The following is a 23,093-nucleotide window of genomic DNA, read 5'->3' as shown; positions in this document are numbered from 1 at the left end:
TCCTGAACGCGACAGGTCCACTTAGCCGGATACTTTTACCAGACTGTCTTCTACCTGCGCCTCCAGGGTTAACTTTTCTGCCTGGTTCGCTCAGATTTTCTTGTCGGCCAGTGTCCACCTGAATCGCTCAGATCTGCGTACTGGCTGTCTCTTTCCTAAAATAACTCAGATGCCAGCCACTATTAGGGTCCATCTTAGTTTCACCTCATAACTATCCGGTGCCTTCCTGAATCGCTCAGGACATTTAACAGCCCAGCTCCTGCCTGAATCGCTCAGGCCCAACTTACCTCCCGTGTCGCTCGGGTCATCTTTGTTGCGGCCACGTACAACCACCTGAATCGGGCAGGGTTAGGTTCTTCTTCCTGAATCATTCAGGACGTCACTCGATTCACTCAGGTCCATTCGGCTTTGTCACCGGAATCGTTCAAGTTCCTCTAGTTGCCAAATCGCCCGACCCTGTCCTCGGCACACTCCGGGCCCCCCTATTTCCCGGCACTCCGCTTCTTTCGGGTTGGGTCCTCCCTTTTGTTCATTTTTCCACCACTCTCGTCCTTCCTCGCTCCCCGTCCACGGTCCTCTGTTCCCTCTTGTTCCTTCAGTTCCATGGGCTTTCACGAAGGCATCTTCTCGTGATCTAGTCCCCTTTGCTTCCTGGCTCCACCCTTCTTAAACGCCATCTCGTTCGGCAGGGTGGCCAATTTTCTTTATTTCTCCCATCTTCCAAAACTAGTCAGGTAGGTCCTCCCGTCGAGATCAAGTTCTTCCCCACGTCAAACAGTTTGTGTCCTGTCAAGGTGCTGGGAGACCTTGCCGAGTTTCTCCTTCCTCTTTCTCCAGAGGACCCGCTTCTTCCCCCTCCAGGGCAGGCCCCTCACCGCGGCTCAATTCATTTCCCACATCCGCACGTTAGCAGCAGGTTTGGGGTATAATCCAGATACAATTTCAGGGCACTAGTTCAGCATAGGAGCCGCCTCCTTGGCCTCCGAGCTCCAGGTGCTCGCGCATGTTATCCGCAAGATGGGGCGCTGGAAGTCCTTGTGCTTTGCTAGGTATATTCCCAATCCGCAGGTCAAGATTTCCAGGGCTTTCGTTCATTGTGACTTGTCCTGTTCTGTTCAAATAAATATTTCACACCTAACAGTGTTGGCAGTCTTTTTGCCCACATATTCAGGCCTACCCCGCACTGGCTCTGGGCACAGTTCAGCCAGATAGATCATGGAGGGCTGGTAGGCATCCCTCCCAACTCCGTGTTCTTGCACACCTCAGCCCAGACCACAAATAGTAAGGCTGGTTACAGCCTGGATTTGTGGGTGGGGCTGCCCTCTATATAATCCCGAACGGCCTCTCCTGGGTGGCCCACATATTCAGGCCTACCCTGCACTGGCTCCGGGCACAGTTCAGCCAGATAGATCATGGAGAGCTGGTAGGCATCCCTCCCAACTCCACATTCTTGCACACCTCAGCCCAGACCACAAATATACATTGTATTTGCAATGGGCAAGTGCTTATGTAGCATGGCAGAAATGCTGTTTGTTTAAAAAAAAAACTTGCTTCAAAAAATTATTGTGTAATGTCTTCTCACAATAAAACTGTTAATTTACAGAATCTAATAACTTGCAACTTTCTCAGACTGTCAAATTTATAAATTGAAATACAGTTGGAAAGGGAATGAAACATCAGAATGGCTGCTGGGATGCTAGTAGTGTTTTTGGCTCTTCCATGGCTGCACTCTGGGCATCCGTAGCAGGGCATTCAAGGTGTCACGGATAATGCCAATCTCTGTTAGTCCCAGCCTGAACCTATTCTGGCATCTGGATAAAATATCCTCCTTCAAGTTGCTGGGCAGAGCTCTCTTTGTCCGACTGCCATCAAAGTTCAGAGTCTTGACCCAGGTCAGGTACATCGCATGGGGCACATGCTCTTGGAAGATTGTTTGTGCAAAGCGATGTAGCTGTCCGTGACTTGTGGCAAACAAGTTATGGGGTGATGACAGTCAGAGGAATGTCAGGTACAGCTCTCCCAGAGAAGGCAAGGATGTCATTTATGGGTAGGTCCTGCGTTGGCTGTGCCAGTGTACTAAACCTGAATGGAATTCCAGGATATTTAGAAGGTCTGAAATAAAGCCAAGGACTAAGCGGGAGTTGATTGATGAGATACTTAAGTTCTGGGATGATGTCCTAACTGTACAACAATGCAACAATTACATTAATTATCTGTATAAAGTCCTTTTATTAGTGATAGAAAAGAAAGGCCATGCCACTGGCATGTAACATTCTGTATAACTAAAGCTTTTCATTAGCCATGGAAGAGTAAAGAGCAGACCTACTGTAGATCCATGATGTGATCCTGGACTACAGCTGCACAATTGTAATTCATTGGGATTGGTAAATGTTGTAAATGAAAATGATGAAATTGTTATTTTCTGCATTAAACCCATAATTAAAGTTTATTCAATTAAACTCTGAATCAGGAGTACTCAAAGGTCCACACACCCGGGTCTGCCACTGGGTGAAGGTTCGAACCGGCAAAAAAAAAAAAGGTAATGGGTAGGGATGAGCGAACTCGAACTGTATAGTTCGGGTTCGTACCGTATTTTGGGGTGTCCGTGACACGGACCCGAACCCGGACATTTTCGTAAAAGTCCGGGTTCGGGTTCAGTGTTCGTCGCTTTCTTGGCGCTTTTGTGACGCTTTCTTGGCGCTTTTTTAAAGGCTGCAAAGCAGCCAATCAACAAGCGTCATACTACTTGCCCCAAGAGGCCGTCACAGCCATGCCTACTATTGGCATGGCTGTGATTGGCCAGAGCACCATGTGACCCAGCCTCTATTTAAGCTGGAGTCACATAGCGCCGCCCGTCACTCTGCTCTGATTAGCGTAGAGAGAGGTTGCGGCTGCGACAGTAGGGCGAGATTAGGCAGATTAACTCCTCCATAGGACTTGATTAATCGATCGATCTGCAGCTGTGCATCATTGAGCTGCTGAAATTCAATTGCTCACTGTTTTTAGGCTGCCCAGACCGTTTGTCAGTCACTTTTTTCTGGGGTGATCGGCGGCCATTTTGTGTCTTGTGCGGTGCTGCGACCAAGTGCATCCAAGCTGCGACCAAGTGCATTTAACCCTCGGCTAAAGCCTACATCAGGGTGAAGCTGTCACACCAAGTGCATTTAACCAGCAATAGTCTGTAAATTTTTTGGCCATATACTAAATCAGGGGCAAGCTGCGCCCGTCACCAAGTGCATTTAACCCTCAGTAGTGTGGTTGGTCAAGCTGTCACACCAAGTGCATTTAACCAGCAATAGTCTGTTCATTTTTTGGCCATATACTACATCAGGGGCAAGCTGCGCCCGTCACCAAGTGCATTTAACCCTCAGTAGTGTGGTTGGTCAAGCTGTCACACCAAGTGCATTTAACCAGCAATAGTCTGTTCATTTTTTGGCCATATACTACATCAGGGGCAAGCTGCGCCCGTCACCAAGTGCATTTAACCCTCAGTAGTGTGGTTGGTCAAGCTGTCACACCAAGTGCATTTAACCAGCAATAGTGTGGTTATTTTTTGGCCATATCCCAGTCTAATTCTGTCACTAAATCCATACCGGTCACCCAGCGCCTAAATACTAGGCCTCAAATTTATATCCCGCTAAATCTGTCGTTACCGCTGTCCTGTTGTGGATGGGCAAGTTATTTAGTGTCCGTCAAAGCACATTTTTTGTTCTGGGTTGAAATACAATTCCCAATTTAGCAATTTCATAATTTAGTGGTTTCTGCTATATCAGAGCTATTTGAAATCTATCCCTAAAAGGGTATATAATATTCAAGGTGCACATAGGGTCATTCAGAATAACTTCACACACACGCTACTGTGCATTTCCAAGTCTAATTCTGTCACTAAATCCATACCGGTCACCCAGCGCCTAAATACTAGGCCTCAAATTTATATCCCGCTGAATTGGAATACAATACAATGGGCCAAATAATATTTTTGTTGTTGTGGTGAACCATAACAATGAGGAAAACATCTAGTAAGGGACGCGGACGTGGACATGGTTGTGGTGGTGTTAGTGGACCCTCTGGTGCTGGGAGAGGACGTGGCCGTTCTGCCACATCCACACGTCCTAGTGTACCAACTACCTCAGGTCCCAGTAGCCGCCAGAATTTACAGCGATATATGGTGGGGCCCAATGCCGTTCTAAGAATGGTAAGGCCTGAGCAGGTACAGGCGTTAGTCAATTGGGTGGCCGACAGTGGATCACATTATCTCCCACCCAGTCTTCTGCAGAAAGCGCACAGATGGTGCCTGAAAACCAACCCCATCAGTCTGTCACATCATCCCCATGCATATCAGGGAAACTGTCTGAGCCTCAAGTTATGCAGCAGTCTCTTATGCTGTTTGAAGACTCTGCTGGCAGGGTTTCCCAAGGGCATCCACCTAGCCCTTCCCCTGCGGTGGAAGACATAGACTGCACTGACGCACAACCACTTATGTTTCCTGATGATGAGGACATAAGAATACCACCTCAGCATGTCTCTGATGATGACGAAACACAGGTGCCAACTGCTGCGTCTTTCTGCAGTGTGCAGACTGAACAGGAGGTCAGGGATCAAGACTGGGTGGAAGACGATGCAGGGGACGATGAGGTCCTAGACCCCACATGGAATGAAGGTCGTGCCACTGACTTTCACAGTTCGGAGGAAGAGGCAGTGGTGAGACCGAACCAACAGCGTAGCAAAAGAGGGAGCAGTGGGCAAAAGCAGAACACCCGCCGCCAAGAGACTCCACTTGCTACTGACCGCCGCCATCTGGGACCGAGCACCCCAAATGCAGCTTCAAGGAGTTCCCTGGCATGGCACTTCTTCAAACAATGTGCTGACGACAAGACCGAAGTGGTTTGCACGCTGTGCCATCAGAGCCTGAAGCGAAGCATTAACGTTCTGAACCTGAGCACAACCTGCATGACCAGGCACATGCAGTGGAGTAAACACCTTAAAACCAAAGAAGTCACTCAGGCTCCCCCTGCTACCTCTTCTGCTGCTGCCACCTCTGCCTCTTCTGCTGCTACCGCCTCGGCCTCTTCCTCCGCCTCTGGAGGAACGTTGGCACCTGCCGCCCAGCAAACAGGGGATGTACCACCAACACCACCACCACCTCCGTCACCAAGCGTCTCAACCATGTCACACGGCAGCGTTCAGCTCTCCATCTCACAAACATTTGAGGAGGACGAGGATGAGGAGGACGAGGATGAGGAGGAGGTGGAGGAGGACGAGGATGAAGCATGGTCACAGCGGGGTGGCACCCAACGCAGCTCGGGTCCATCACTGGTGCGTGGCTGGGGGGAAAGGCAGGACGATTACGATACGCCTCCCACAGAGGACAGCTTGTCCTTACCCCTGGGCAGCCTGGCACACATGAGCGACTACATGCTGCAGTGCCTGCGCAATGACAGCAGAGTTGCCCACATTTTAACCTGTGCGGACTACTGGGTTGCCACCCTGCTGGATCCACGCTACAAAGACAATGTGCCCACCTTACTTCCTGCACTGGAGCGTGATAGGAAGATGCGCGAGTACAAGCGCACGTTAGTAGACGCGCTACTGAGAGCATTCCCAAATGTCACAGGGGAACAAGTGGAAGCCCAAGGCCAAGGCAGAGGAGGAGCAAGAGGTCGCCAAGGCAGCTGTGTCACGGCCAGCTCCTCTGAGGGCAGGGTTAGCATGGCAGAGATGTGGAAAACTTTTGTCAACACGCCACAGCTAACTGCACCACCACCTGATACGCAACGTGTTAGCAGGAGGCAACATTTCACTAACATGGTGGAACAGTACATGTGCACACCCCTCCACGTACTGACTGATGGTTCGGCCCCATTCAACTTCTGGGTCTCTAAATTGTCCACGTGGCCAGAGCTAGCCTTTTATGCCTTGGAGGTGCTGGCCTGCCCGGCGGCCAGCGTTTTGTCTGAACGTGTATTCAGCACGGCAGGGGGCGTCATTACAGACAAACGCAGCCGCCTGTCTACAGCCAATGTGGACAAGCTGACGTTCATAAAAATGAACCAGGCATGGATCCCACAGGACCTGTCCGTCCCTTGTCCAGATTAGACATTAACTAACTCCCCTTAACCATATATTATTGGACTCCAGGGCACTTCCTCATTCAATCCTATTTTTATTTTCATTTTACCATTATATTGCGAGGCTACCCAAAGTTGAATGAACCTCTCCTCTGTCTGGGTGCCAGGGCCTAAATATATGCCAATGGACTGTTCCAATGTTGGGTGACGTGAAGCCTGATTCTCTGCTATGACATGCAGACTAATTCTCTGCTGACATGAAGCCAGATCCTCTGTTACGGGACCTCTTTCCTCTGCCTGGGTGCTGGGCCTAAATATCTGACAATGGACTGTTGCAGTGGTGGCTGACGTGAAGCCTGATTTTCTGCTATGACATGCAGACTGATTCTCTGCTGACATGAAGCCAGATCCTCTGTTACGGGACCTCTCTCCTCTGCCTGGGTGCTGGGCCTAAATATATGCCAATGGACTGTTGCAGTGGTGGCTGACGTGAAGCCTGATTCTCTGCTATGATATGAAGACTGATTCTCTGCTGACATGAAGCCAGATCCTCTGTTACGGGACCTCTCTCCTCTGCCTGGGTGCTGGGCCTAAATTTATGAAAATGGACTGTTGCAGTGGTGGGTGACGTGAAGCCTGATTCTCTGCTATGATATGAAGACTGATTCTCTGCTGACATGAAGCCAGATCCTCTGTTACGGGACCTCTCTCCTCTGCCTGGGTGCTGGGCCTAAATATATGCCAATGGACTGTTGCAGTGGTGGCTGACGTGAAGCCTCATTCTCTGCTATGACATGCAGACTAATTCTCTGCTGACATGAAGCCAGATTGTCTGTTACGGGACCTCTCTCCTCTGCCTGGGTGCTGGGCCTAAATTTATGAAAATGGACTCTTACAGTGGTGGGTGACGTGAAGCCTGATTCTCTGCTATGACATGAAGACTGATTCTCTGCTATGACATGAAGACTGATTCTCTGCTGACATGAAGCCAGATTGTCTGTTACGGGACCTCTCTCCTCTGCCTGGGTGCTGGGCCTAAATTTATGACAATGGACTGTTGCAGTGGTGGGTGACGTGAAGCCTGATTCTCTGCTATGATATGAAGACTGATTCTCTGCTGACATGAAGCCAGATCCTCTGTTACGGGACCTCTCTCCTCTGCCTGGGTGCTGGGCCTAAATATCTGACAATGGACTGTTGCAGTGGTGGCTGACGTGAAGCCTGATTTTCTGCTATGACATGCAGACTGATTCTCTGCTGACATGAAGCCGGATCCTCTGTTACGGGACCTCTCTCCTCTGCCTGGGTGCTGGGCCTAAATATCTGACAATGGACTGTTGCAGTGGTGGCTGACGTGAAGCCTCATTCTCTGCTATGACATGCAGACTAATTCTCTGCTGACATGAAGCCAGATTGTCTGTTACGGGACCTCTCTCCTCTGCCTGGGTGCTGGGCCTAAATTTATGAAAATGGACTCTTACAGTGGTGGGTGACTTGAAGCCTGATTCTCTGCTATGACATGAAGACTGATTCTCTGCTTACATGAAGCCAGATTGTCTGTTACGGGACCTCTCTCCTCTGCCTGGGTGCTGGGCCTAAATTTATGAAAATGGACTCTTACAGTGGTGGGTGACGTGAAGCCTGATTCTCTGCTATGACATGAAGACTGATTCTCTGCTATGACATGAAGACTGATTCTCTGCTGACATGAAGCCAGATTGTCTGTTACGGCACCTCTCTCCTCTGCCTGGGTGCTGGGCCTAAATTTATGACAATGGACTGTTGCAGTGGTGGCTGACGTGAAGCCTGATTCTCTGCTATGACATGCAGACTGATTCTCTGCTGACATGAAGCCAGATCCTCTGTTACGGGACCTCTCTCCTCTGCCTGGGTGCTGGGCCTAAATTTATGAAAATGGACTGTTGCAGTGGTGGGTGACGTGAAGCCTGATTCTCTGCTATGATATAAAGACTGATTCTCTGCTGACATGAAGCCAGATCCTCTGTTACGGGACCTCTCTCCTCTGCCTGGGTGCTGGGCCTAAATATCTGACAATGGACTGTTGCATTGGTGGCTGACGTGAAGCCTGATTCTCTGCTATGACATGCAGACTAATTCTCTGCTGACATAAAGCCAGATTGTCTGTTACGGGACCTCTCTCCTCTGCCTGGGTGCTGGGCCTAAATTTATGAAAATGGACTGTTGCAGTGGTGGGTGACGTGATGCCTGATTCTCTGCTATGACATGAAGACTGATTCTCTGCTGACATGAAGCCAGATTGTCTGTTACGGGACCTCTCTCCTCTGCCTGGGTGCCGGGGCCTAAATATCTGAGAATGGACTGTTCCAGTGGTGGGTGACGGGAAGCCAGATTCTCTGCTATGGGACCTCTCTCCAATTGATTTTGGTTAATTTTTATTTATTTAATTTTAATTTTAATTCATTTCCCTATCCACATTTGTTTGCAGGGGATTTACCTACATGTTGCTGCCTTTTGCAGCCCTCTAGCCCTTTCCTGGGCTGTTTTACAGCCGTTTTAGTGCCGAAAAGTTCGGGTCCCCATTGACTTCAATGGGGTTCGGGTTCGGGACGAAGTTCCGATCGGGTTCGGATCCCGAACCCGAACATTTTCGGGAAGTTTGGCCGAACTTCTCGAACCCGAACATCCAGGTGTTCGCTCAACTCTAGTAATGGGGACAAAACCAGAGGCATGTAGTGCTGTGTGGAAAGTGTTTTTTTTGCACCCGCACTGAAAATTTGCACCCGCACTGAATCCAGACCCATTCACTTCAATGGGGCTGTTCAGATGAGCGGTAATTTTCACGCATCACTTGTGCGTTGAGAAAAAAATCGCAGCATGTTCTATATTCAGCATTTTTCACACAACGCAGGTCTCATAGAAATTAATGGGGATGCATGAAAATCACAAGTATCTGCAAGCAAGTGTGGATGTGGTACAATTTTGGCGCATGGTTTCTAGGAGATGATAGGGATGAGCAACCCCATTAAATTCAATTTACTGTATTATTTTCCCTTATAACATGGTTATAAGGGAAAATAATAGCATTCTTAATACAGAATGCTTACTAAAATGTGGCTTGAGGGGGCTAAAAAAATAAATTAATTAACTCACCTCATCTGCTTGTTCGCGCAGCAGGCATGTCTTCTTTTTTCTTCTTTCAGGACCTGACCAAGGACCTTTAGAGGGGTTGTCCGATTTTTTTTTTTGATCTTTCTATGTTCCTAACTGGGCAAATGTAACAGCTTTCCAATTAACTCACTTTATCTCCAGTGGCTGGTTTCTCAGATTTCACTGAGGGTCACATGACCTGTGATGTCAGCTTCTCTCCCTGCTCTGATAAACTTTGTTTACAAGCCTGTAAACGAGACTTCACTGTGCTGGCCACGCCCCCTTCACTGCTGTCTGCTCTCTCTCAGGATTCTTAACCCCTTCAGGGCACAGTGTCTGACAGACTAGAGAGAGCATTGCACAAGAAGGTAGGTGGAAGATCCTGTGTGTATTAGCAGTGTCATTATACAGCTAGGACTTGTAGTTCTACACATGCAACATGCTGCAGAGACTCCCAGGAGGCAGACATGTCACTCAGGGCAGCTCTTGTATTCACTCCCTTAGCAGTGTTGTTATACAGCTGGGACTTGTAGTCCTACACATACAACATGATGCAGAGTCTCCCAGCAGGCAGACATGTCACTCAGGGCAGCACTTGTATTCACTCCCTTAGCAGTGCAGGGAGAGGGGCAGAGGTTGTTTTCATTGCATGTAAACAAAGGGCCAGAAAAAAACCAAGGAAATTCGGAAATATATATATATATATATATATATATATATATATATATATATATATTTATATTAATTATTATGTTTTTGCATAAAATTTGCTTAGCTTTCTTATATATTGCTGCCCATCAGATTTTTTAGTGCTATATATATTTTTTTCATAACTCGGACAACCCCTTTTATGACGTAATCGCGCTCACCACATGGTGAGCGCAATTACGAAAGGTCCTGTGGCAGGTCCTGAAAGAAGATAAAAGAAGAAAATAGAAGACATGCCGGCTGCCCGAAAAAGCAGATGAGGTGAGTTAATTTTTTATTTATTTTTTAAACTTCTCAATCTGCATTTTAATTAGCATTCTGTATTAACCATGTATTTAAGGAATATAAAATTTTTTACTAAATACATAACCCAAACCCGAACTTTAGTGAAGAAGTCTGGGTTCGGATCTGGGTACCACAATCAGTTTTTTCTCACGCGCGTGCAAAACACATTGCACTCGCACGGAAAAAACTGAGCAACGCAACGCAATCTCAGTCAAAACTGACTGAAATTGCGTACGCACTCGCATGATTTTCCCTGATCGCAGGCACAAAGCATCCGGACCAAATCGGACACGCTCGTCTTCAAGGGGCCTAAGAATGTTTTGTGTTATGTTTTCTAATTGCAACATGAATGGGCTAATATAACTTATTTAACTTGTAATCAGGCATCATCCACAAGACAGGGAAATACAGGGCCAAAAATCCATCAGCACCTCCCCCACCTCTCTTTTCTCAGCAGTGGCTGGAGTGTACAGTATGTACACAAAGCAGAGCTCCTTATCTCTGTATCTGCATAACACTCTATACACATACATATAATAGCTTCATAGACAGTATCACACCTAATAGGATTAGATACACAGCTAATCAGACAGTATCACAAAGAACAGAATTAGAAACACAACTCAGCAGACAGTATCACACATGAAAGAATTAGATACACAGCTCAGCAGATAGTATCACACATGGTAGGATTAGATACGCAGCTCAGCAGGCAGTATCACACATGATAGGTCTAAATACACAGCTTAGCAGACAGTATCACACATATGTTTAGATACACAACTCAACAGGCAGTATCGCACATAATAGGATTAGATACGCAGTTTAGCAGGCAGTATCGCACATAATAGGATTAGATTCATGACTCTGCAGACAGTATCACACATAATAGGATTAGATACACAGCTCAGCAGACAGTATCAAACACAATAGGCTTAGATACATGACTCTGTAGACAGTATCACACATGGTAGGATTAGATACACAGCTTAGCAGACAGTATCACACAGAACAGTATTAAATACACAACTCTGTAAACAATATCACACAGCTAAGCAGGCAGTAAGGCCTCTTTCACACGGGCGTGAGTTTTTTTGCCCGGATAAGAGCCGGGTGCGTTGCGGGAAAATGCGCAATTTTTTCTGCGCAAGTGCAAAACATTGTCATGCGTTGCACTCGCGTGAGAAAAATCGCGCATGTTTGGTACCCAAACCTGAACTTCTTCATAGAAGTTCGGGCTTGGGATTGATGTTCTGAAGATTGTATTATTTTCCCTTATAACATGGTTATAAGGGAAAATAATAGCATTCTGAATACAGAATGCATAGTAAACCAGCGCTAGAAGGGTTAAAAAAAAAAAAAAATTTAACTCACCTTAGTCCACTTGCTCGCGAAGCCCGGCATCTCCTTGTGCCTCCTCTGCGCTGAGCGGCTGAACAGGACCTGGGGTAAGCTGCTCCATTAAATACAGGTTAAGGACCTTCGATGACGTCACTCCGGTCATAACATGGTACGTCACATGATCTTTTACCATGGTGATTCACCATGGTAAAAGACCATGTGATGACCGGAGTGACGTCATCGAAGGTCCTTAAGCGCTATTTAATGGAGCAGCTCACCCCAGGTCCTGTTCATCAGCAGAGGAGGCACAAGGAGATGGCGGGCTTCGCGAGCAAGTGGACTAAGGTGAGTTAAATAATTTTATTTTTATTTTTAACCCCTCTAGCGCTGGTTTACTATGCATTCTGTATTCAGAATGCTATTATTTTCCCTTATAACCATGTTATAAGGGAAAATAATAATGATCGGGTCTCCATCCCGATCGTCTCCTAGCAACCGTGGGTGCAAATCGCATGGCATCCGTACTTGCTTGCGGATGCCATCCGATTTTCACACACCCCATTCATTTCAATGGGGCCTGCGTCACGTCGAAATCGGACAATATAGAGCATGCTGCGATTTCAACTGAACGCACAAGTGATGCGTTAAAAACAACGCTCATGTGCACAGCCCCATAGAAATGAATGGGTCAGGATTTAGTGCGGGTGCCATACGTTCGCCGCACGGATCGCACCCGCACGGAAAACTCGCCCGTGTGAAAGGGGCCTAACAGACATGATATGATTAGATACACAGCTTAGCAGACAGTAACAGACATGATAGGATTATATACATGACTCTGCAGACAGTATCACACATAATAGGATTAGATACACAGCTGAGCAGACAGTATCACACATGATAGGATTAGATACACAACTCAGCAGACAGTATCAAACACAATAGGCTTAGACACACAACTCTGCAGACAGTATCACACATGATAGAACTAGATACACAGCTTAGCAGACAGTAACAGACATAATAGTATTAGATACATGACTCTGCAGACAGTATCACACATGATAGGATTAGATACACAGCTCAGTAGGCAGTATTACATATGGTAGTATTAGATGCCCAGATCAGCAGACAGTATCACACATGGTAGGATTAGCTACGCAGATTAGCAGGCAGTATCACACATAATAGGATTAGATACACAGCTCTGCAGACAGTATCACATATGATAGGATTAAATACACAGCTGAGCAGACAGTATCACACATGATAAGATTAGATACACTGCTGAGCAGACAGTATCACACATGATAGGATTAGATACACAACTCAGCAAACAGTATCACACATGATATGATTTGATACACAGCTCAGCAGACAGTATCACACAGAATAGGATTAGATATACAACTCTGCAAACAATATCACACATGATAGGATTAGATACACGACTCTGCAGACAGTATCACGCATGATAGAATTAGATACACAGCTCAGCAGATAGTATCAAACACAATGGGCTTAGACACTCGACTTTGCAGACAGTATCACACATGATAGGATTATATACGCAGTTTAGCAGACAGTATCACACATGACAGGATTAGATACACGACTCTGCATACAGTATCACGCATGATAGGATTAGATACAAAACTGAGCAGATAGTATCACACATGTTAGTATTAGATACCTAGATCAGCAGACAGTATCACACAGAATAGGATTAGATACACAACTCTGCAAACAATATCACACATGATAGGATTAAATACACAGCTGAGCAGACAGTATCACACATGATAGGATTAGATACACTGCTGAGCAGACAGTAGCACACATGATAGGAGTATATACACAACTCAGCAAACAGTATCACACATGATATGATTTGATACACAGCTCAGCAGACAGTATCACACAGAATAGGATTATATATACAACTCTGGAAACAATATCACACATGATAGGATTAGATACATGACTCTGCAGACAGTATCACTCATGACAGAATTAGGCTACTTTCACACAATAGCGTTCAGAGCGGATCCGTTCTGAACGGATCCGCTCATATAATGCAGACGGTGGCTCCATTCAGAACGGATCCGTCTGCATTATATTGTCAAAAAATGTCTAAGTGTGAAATTAGCCTGAACGGATCTGTCCAGACTTTTACATTGAAAGTCAATGGGGGACGGATCCGTTTGAAGATTGAGCCATATTGTGTCATCTTCAAACGGATCCGTCCCCATTGACTTACATTGTAAGTCTGGACGGATCCGCTTGCCTCCGCACGGCCAGGCGGACACCCGAACGCTGCAAGCAGCGTTCAGGTGTCCGCCTGCTGAGCGGAGCGGAGGCTGAACGCCGCCAGACTGATGCATTCTGAGCGGATCCTCGTCCACTCAGAATGCATTAGGGCTGGACGGAAGCGTTCGGGTCCGCTTGTGAGCCCATTCAAACGGAGCTCACAAGCGGACAGCCGAACGCTAGTGTGAAAGTAGCCTTAGATACACAGCTCAGCAGATAGTATCAAATACAATGGGCTTAGACACTCGACTTTGCAGACAGTATCACACATGTTAGGATTATATACGCAACTTAGCAGACAGTATCACACATGACAGGATTAGATACACGACTCTGCATACAGTATCACGCATGATAGGATTAGATACAAAACTGAGCAGATAGTATCACACATGGTAGTATTAGATACCTAGATCAGCAGACAGTATCACACATGGTAGGATTAGGTATGCAGCTTAGCAGGCAGTATCACACATGATAGGATTAGATACACAGCTCTGCAGACAGTATCAAACACAATAAGCTTAGAGACACAACTCTGCAGACAGAATCACACATGGTAGGATTAGATACACAGCTCAGAAGACAATATCACACAGAATAGGATTAAATACACAACTCTGCAAACAATATCACACATGATATTATTAGATACACAACTCTGCAGACAGTATCACTCATGATAGGATTAGATACACAGCTCAGCAGACAGTCAATAATCAAGAAGTATTTTAAGTGTCATGCACAAATTTCGGTATATAATGACACCCAATGTGTCTTAATTGTATTATGTACATTTGTAACATATAATGGGACTGTTAAAAGTATATCATAATCTCTGCATAATTCTGTGATTGGTGTGTGTTATTTTAAATATAATAAATATAATACTAGACTAGCACTGTATACTGACACCAAGTGTATCTAAATCATATTATACGGCATATAGAATTGTAGTGAACAATGGCACAGGTCAAAATATATGGTAATATTTGCACAGTAAAAACATAAATGTAAGGGCTCTTTCACACCAGAGTTCAGTCGTCGGGGCTCTATGCCGGAAGAATCCTGATCAGGATTATCCTAATGCATTCTGAATGGAGAGAAATCCGTTCAGGATGCATCAGGATGTCTTCAGTTCCGGAACGGAACGTTTTTTGGCCGGAGAAAATACCGCAGCATGCTGCGCTTTTTGCTCCGGCCAAAAATCCTGAAGACTTGCCGCAAGGCCGGATCCGGAATTAATGCCTATTGAAAGGCATTGATCCGGATCCGGCCTTAAGCTAAACGTCGTTTCGGCGCATTGCCAGAACCGACGTTTAGCTCTTTTAGAGTGGTTACCATGGCTGCCGGGACGCTAAAGTCCTGGCAGCCATGGTAAAGTGTAGCGGGGAGCAGGGGAGCAGCATACTTACCGTCCGTGCGGCTCCCGGGGCGCTTCAGAGTGACGTCAGGGCGCCCCACTCGCATGGATGACGTGATCGCATGGCACGTCATCCATGCGCATGGGGCGCTCTGACGTAATTCTGGAGCGCCCCGGGAGCCGCGCGGACTGTAAGTATACCGCTCCCCTGCTCCCCGCTCCTACTATGGCAACCAGGACTTTAATAGCGTCCTGGGTGCCATAGTAACACTGAAAGCATTTTGAAGACGGATCCGTCTTCAAATGCTTTCAGTACACTTGCGTTTTTCTGGATCCGGCGTGTAATTCCGGCAAGTGGAGTACACGCCGGATCTGGACAACGCAAGTGTGAAAGAGGCCTTAGACAAAGACCTGATGTGAACCCGGCCAAATTTACAAATGTAATTCCATTACCAGGTCTTTACCTTAAGTTCAGGTATTTAGCTAGTAACAGAATGTGCCACCTGCTGTCTGAACGTTGTATTGCAATTCATCCAATTTAGATATAACGTAATTTCGTGACACATATCTCAGAACATGTTGAGTGATCAGTTAAGTGTGGACACATCTGTACCTGCCAAAGTCTCCACGACTGAAACCCATGCATACGTACAGGAGCCCTAACACCAAACAGGATGTGTATTAGCAACTCACACAGGTATCCAGCACACCAGACTCCGCCAGGACCCCCATGCCGCAAACCAACCCCCTTCCAGAGAACACAACACACAGGGAAAACATCTTACATACAGTGCTGCCCATAAATATTCATACCCCTGGCAAATTTTGACTTAAAGCTACTTTTATTCAACCAGCAAGTAATGTCTTGACAGGAAATGACATAGGTGTCTCCCAAAAGATAATAAGAAGATAATAAGTACAAGAGGCATTATTGTGGAGAAAAAAAAAACATTTCTCAGCTTTTATTTACATTTGAGCAAAAAGTGTCCAGTCCAAAATGATTCATACCCTTCTCAATAATCAATAGAAAAGCCTTTATTGGCTATTACAGCAATCAAACGCTTCCTATAATTGCAGACCAGCTTTTTGCATGTCTCCACAGGAATTTTTGCACATTCATCTTTAGCAATGAGCTCCAAATCTTTCAGGTTGGAGGGTCTTCTTGCCATCACCCTGATCTTTAGCTCCCTCCACAGATTCTCAATTGGATTCAAGTCTGGACTCTGGCTGGGCCACTCCAAAACATTAATGTTGTTGTCTGCTAACCATTTCTTCACCACTTTTGCTGTTTTGGGTCATTGTCATGCTGAAATGTCCACTGGTGCCCAAGGCAAAATTTCTCTGCAGACTGCCTGATGTAGTCGTTGAGAATCCTCATGTATCGCTCTTTTTTCATGGTGCCGTTTTCTGTGATTAGGTTCCCTGGTCCATTAGCTGAAAAACACCCCCAAAGCATTAGGTTCCCACCACCATGTTTGACAGTGGGGATGGTGTTCTTTGGGTTGAAGGCTTCTCCTTTTTACACCAAATGAAGGAAACATCATTGTGACCAAACAATTCAATATTTGTTTCATCTGACCATAACACAGAAGACCAGAAGTCTTCTTCTTTGTCCAGATGAGCTTTTGCAAAGGCCAAGCTAGCTTTTGTGTGCCTTATCTGGAGAAGTGGCATCCTCCTTGGTCTGCATCCATGGAACCCAGCAGTGTACAGTGTTCGTTGGATTGTCTGCCTTGAGACATTGCCACCAGCAGCGCCCAGATTCCCCAGAATAGCCATGGTGCTTCTTTTTCACCTCTCTAATTATCCTCCTGGCCAGCACAGGTGTCACTTTTGGCTTCCGACTACGTCCATGACGATTTTCCACAGTGCGGAACATCTTGTATTTTTTAATAATACTTTGCACTGTAGCCACTGGAACTTTAAAACATTTAGAAATGGCCTTGTAGCCCTTTCCTGACTTGTGAGCAGCCACAATGCACAGCCGCAGGTCCTCACTGAGCACTTTTTTTCTTATCCATGACTGTCCACAAACCAACTGCAGAGAGCTGCTGTTTTTCACCTTTTGAGTCTATTAAAACAACTGTTCCCAATTAATAAGGGTAACTAGGATGCTTGGAAACAGCTTGGACTATTTGAAATGGTATAGAACTTTTGATTTTCCCACAGACAGTTTGTGACAGTCTGTAAAGGGTATGAATAATTGGACTGGACACTTTTTGCTCAAATGTAAATAAAAGCTGAGACATGTTTTTTCCCCACAATAATGCCTCTTGTACATCGTCTTACTATCTTTTGGGAGACACCTATGTCTTTTCCCGTCAAAAATTTACTTGCTGGTTGAATAAAAGTAACCTTAAGTCAAAATTTGCCAGGGGTATGAATAATTATGGGCAGCACTGTACATGCAGGGACAAACACCAACAACAGCACAGACATGTAACAACAATCAAGACGTGCAACACACCCTGAGCATAAACCCACACCTAACATACAAGTGAGGCAGGGTATACGGAGCATGCAAAAGGAAGACAATTTATGTCCAACAAGGAGGCCCTCAAGGACTGGGCAAGTACACCCAGGAAAGGAGCAGAGCTCCTTCAACAAACAAGGCTGGAGTACTACTGCCCCCAGCCAGGAAGCCACAGATAAAGTCAAGCTAGTGGCCACACGCAGGACACACCTAAATCCCCACTAGCTAGAGGCTTAACCCCTCGCTCACCAAACAGCAGGGAGACGCACCTTAAAGGGGAAATGCACGTGCAAACCGACAACACCACGTTGCCACTAGCAACCAGTCTGCACTGCAACCGCATCACGGTCAAACAACAATATGACCGTGACACCAATCATATTTTATCTTTTATTTTCCAAAGAAGCTCTAAAAATGAAAGTTTGAATCAGATTGCTTTAATAAATCTCCCCAATAATGTTTATGACGGACAGATTCTGCGCTTGGCTCTAAATGTATTGGTTCTGCACAGAACCGTTATATGACTGTATGCAGGAGACCTAAATCTTATCCCTAGGATTCCATCCTATGTACGTTTTTTGTTTTGTTTAATACATTGCTATTGTACATCTACTGGATGATGCATGCTTTCTCTCTGATACACATACATTGTTTCACACACACCCTTTACTTTCAGGATTGCTAAATGTTAAAGTTATCCTCTTTCATTTTTGCTGATGCTACACATAATAATATACTGTCCAACTGTATTGCATGGTTCTTCTAAACTTTCTTACCAGTCTGCTACAGAGTTAAAAAGATTGCCACAGTTTTAGAGTGGCAACACCCAGACATCTGAGGTCACCCCCTCCCCATCCCTCTAGGCAGGGTGAGTTTCACAATCTGGTTTAGATTTGGTTGTGGACAGCTCATTCTGGGTGTAGAAGGGGAGTTGAAACACATTTAATTCACACTGTACTGTGTATTTGTTTGGCTTGTTTCTTCCTTTTATTTTTAATTGATTAATGTCTTGTCCTAATTGGTAGCATCAATGTATTTGGTCCTTTACACCTCAGACTTTGTGTTTAAGGGTTGCGCTATACAGCAACATTTCATTTAATGAATGTCAACGGTGTTGCTATGTGACATGCTGGATCTTGTGTCACATGTCGCATACAAATTCTCATCCATTGACTTTATAGGAAGTCGTGCGAGACACGTGACTCACCTGTAATTTGTCTGAGCTCTAAGTCAAAACTAGGGTGGCCACTGGCTTAACCCAAGAAATCCAGACCTCACCGGCCATGCCCCAAACCACGCCTACCTCAGTGAAGCCATGCCCCCATCGCTGGCCGCAAAAAAACAGGGGGAGGAGAGGGAAGAAGGGAGGTGAGGGCAAGGTGAGATGGGGGCTGCCGGGGTGCTTCTCTCCCCCTTATTCAGCCACAGGGAGCCATGTCTGCAGCTCTAGTGACTGACTGGAGGTGAGAGAAGCCTCAGTCAGTTGCTACAGCTCATGCTCAGACAGCACAATGCTGCTGTCTGAGCGTGGGCTACTGAAAGGGTGGACATCCCTGTGTTCGTCCAGGTCCTGCACCGGACAGAGGACAGGGAGCCAGAAAACCGGACTGTCTGGCCCAAAACCGGCTGTCTGGCAACCCTAGTCAAAACACAGTTCTAAATAGTTGCACAACAGCAAGTTGCAGATAAGTTACACATATTTTTATGTTGTGTGACTTCTGCAACTTGGAGTCACGCCACACGTAGCCATGTAGTCATACGCTTAATGCAATAGGATACCCCACGGTATGCTGGTGTTGGAGTAAACTAACTGTAACTTAGCCCTTTGCAGGAGGTTTTTTAGGTGTTGGCTGGCTCCACTCCTAGCTTTAGATTGTTCTAAGAGTCTGAGAAGGGAGTTATGAGAGAGAAGATGCACTGACTAGGGTTACCTCTTATTAGGCCTCAGGATTCAGAGCAGAAACACACACAACCAAGTTACAGTAGTCAAGGCCAGATACGATAGCGGCAACAATGTTGCCAAACTAATTTCACATTTAAGTAATTCACCGCAATTAATACATAACATTTAATGATATATTGTTAAAAAAAAGTCCCAAAAATTGGTATACAAACGGAGACAAAGGACACACCAAAATATGTGTAGATAGATGCGACCTATAACTGCCCTCAGAACAATAGAAAAAACCCAGTAAACAGATGACAGTAGGGAGGATAGACAATAAAGAGACAGAGGTATTGGGACGCTGTCCCTATATATCCCTAAAAACTCTCACTAGCAGTGCTCCTTCTCTAATTTACCCTTACTGTCCCTCCATTAGGCAACAGTGACTGCCCAGTTTTGTCAAATAATAAGGAAAAAGAAAGTGAAAATAAAAAATGATCAAAGACGACTCAATGGTCCCAAATGCAAATCTGCTACTGAACTACCCAAATGCACTATATATAAATTATTTGTTCCAATAGCGTTTGTCACTCTGTGTAGCCGCAGTAACACAGCAAAACTGCAAACAAATGCTGCACTACCCAAATGCACTATATAGAACGTATATTATTGGTATTTAACACCCCAGTTGACATCAGTTGACAATATTTGTTCCTATAGCATTTGTAACTCTGTGTAGCTGTGGTAACGCAGCAGAACCGCAAACAAATGCTGCACTACCCAAATGCACTATATATAAAGAATATTATAGGTATTTCACACCCCTGCCTCAATCAGTGTTTTTGCATGCCAACTGGTAATATCACACCAGTAAAAACTGTTCCAGTTGCAATTTTCACTTAGTGTCACAACCAGACAGCTGAGAAGCTCTGACAGAGGCCTTTCAGAACCTCCTCCTTGAGTTTTCTTTGTTGTGGTATTCAGTTCCTCATCTCGTTAGCCTTTCTCAGCTGTCATGTAGTTGGACTGATTGCTTCCCTTTAAATTCCTCCCCATAATGCTTTACTGGGCGGCTTATACTTCTTCCTGGAGTGTGTGTGCATGCTGATCCTGTTTCCCAGTCTGCTACAAAGTTAAGTGCTGTACATTTATCTGTTATTTTCTGTTTGCTGGATCCCAGGTGACCCTGACTCCATCCGTGTCTGGTGTAGGGAGCCGGTGGTCGTGTCCCCTCACTATTGTAGGGTGTTCAGGGGTTATATAGTCGAGGTACGTGGATATGCAACCACCCACCTTTGGGAACTTTGCATAGGCTGAGCAGCCAGGGAAAGTGCTAGGTCTTGCGCAGGGGTCTCCCTTTTGGTTCCTTAGCTTTGGATCCAGTGAGTCATATATGCATGTTGCTTTGTCTTGTTTCCTGTACACCGTCCGTGACACTTAGATAGCTGCGGTAACGCAGCAAAACAGCCAAAAAAAATGCTGCATTACCCAAATGCACTATATAGAAATTATATTATTGTTCTTCACACCCCTGCCTCAATCAGTGTTTTTGGGGGCCAACTGGTTTATCACACCATTAGAAATCATTTGTTCCAACATCGTTTGTCACTCTGTGTAGCTGCAGTAACGCAGCAAAACTGCAAACAAATGCTGCACTACCCAAATTCACTATATAGAAAGTATATTATTGGTATATCACACCCCTGCCTCATTAAAGGGATTCTGTCACCTCCCCTCAGCCAAAAAACAATTTAAAAGCAGCCATGCAGCACAGCTTACCTGGATTAAGCTGTGCTCTTTGATCTTGAAATCCGTCCAGCAGTTAGTGCAAAAAACGACTTTGATCGATATCTAAATGTGTCCTGAAGGTGCCCAGAGGGGCGTTTTTTTCTTCTTAGTGAGCCCAGTACCGCCCCTCTTTCAGTGCCCAGCCCGCCTTCTTTGTACTTCCTAACCGCCGCCCCCAGCCTGCCACAGCCTCTCCTGCCTCTCCTCCCCCTCCCTCACCGCGAACGAAGTCTCGCACAGGCGCAGTACCCACTGAGGGCTGCGCCTGTGCGATCATCAGGAGACTGAGGGCGGCAGCTTCATCTTCGTCACTGGGCATGCGCCGAGCCCAGTGACGTCCGACGTTAGCTCTTTCCCTCAGTCAGCCTGGTAGGAAGCGCAGAGGATTGCCGATCGGCTGCTGCACCCTGCGCTTTCTCCAGTCTGCCTGCCACAGTGAAGACGGCCAGCGATTTCTTTCCCCACCCTCCCTTCAGGAAAGAAATAAGTATTTGTTGGGGCAAATTAGGTATTATTATATTAAGTAAAGCTGTATTGTATTTATACATTTTCACTGAGCAAAAAGTAGGATATAAAGATAAGAAAAGAATGTTATGTGAGCAGCTAAGGTCTGCACCCTTAGTTATAATATGTCTGCCACACTCAGTATATCTGTATGTATCCCCTCCACCATCTATGCCCTCCTCAAAGCCTGGACACCCATCATAGTCAGGACCTCCTGCCCCAATATGTCACCCCCTCCATGGCAGGAACACACACACAATTGCCCCCCCCCCCCCAAATGCTGGAACCAACATATGTGTCCCCTTTCAAACCCAGCATACCTCATTTGGCCTCTCCACCACCCCCACCCCCAAATGCAGGCAACCCCTCCCTTATGTGTCACCACCACTGCTGTCAGTCACAAATCTTACGCCACCACTGCTGTCAGTCAGATGTTACGCCACCACTGCTGTCAGTCAGATGTTACGCCACCACTGCTGCCAGTCACATGTTACGCCACCACTGCTGCCTGTCAGATGTTACACCACCACTGCTGTCAGTCACAAGTCTTACGCCACCACTGCTGTCAGTCAGATGTTACGCCACCACTGCTATCAGTCAGATGTTACGCCACCACTGCTATCAGTCAGATGTTACGCCACCACTGCTGTCAGTCTGATGTTACGCCACCACTGCTATCAGTCAGATGTTACGCCACCACTGCTGTCAGTCAGATGTTACGCCACCACTGCTATCAGTCAGATGTTACGCCACCACTGCTGTCAGTCAGATGTTACGCCACCACTGCTGTCAGTCAGATGTTACGCCACCACTGCTGTCAGTCGGATGTTACAACACCACTGCAGTCAGTCACAGATATTACGCCACCACTGCTGTCAGTCAGATGTTACGCCACCACTACTGTCAGTCAGATGTTACGCCACCACTGCTATCAGTCAGATGTTACGCCACCACTGCTGTCAGTCAGATGTTACGCCACCACTGCTATCAGTCAGATGTTACGCCACCACTGCTATCAGTCAGATGTTACGCCACCACTGCTGTCAGTCAGATGTTACGCCACCACTGCTGTCAGTCAGATGTTACGCCACCACTGCTATCAGTCAGATGTTACGCCACCACTGCTATCAGTCAGATGTTACGCCACCACTGCTGTCAGTCAGATGTTACGCCACCACTGCTGTCAGTCAGATGTTACGCCACCACTGCTATCAGTCAGATGTTACGCCACCACTGCTG

Source organism: Bufo gargarizans, chromosome 10 (assembly GCF_014858855.1).
Source record: "Bufo gargarizans isolate SCDJY-AF-19 chromosome 10, ASM1485885v1, whole genome shotgun sequence".
NCBI classification, from domain to species: Eukaryota; Metazoa; Chordata; class Amphibia; order Anura; family Bufonidae; genus Bufo; species Bufo gargarizans.
The sequence above is the reverse complement of the archived record's forward strand: the minus strand, read 5'-3'. Positions refer to the sequence as shown.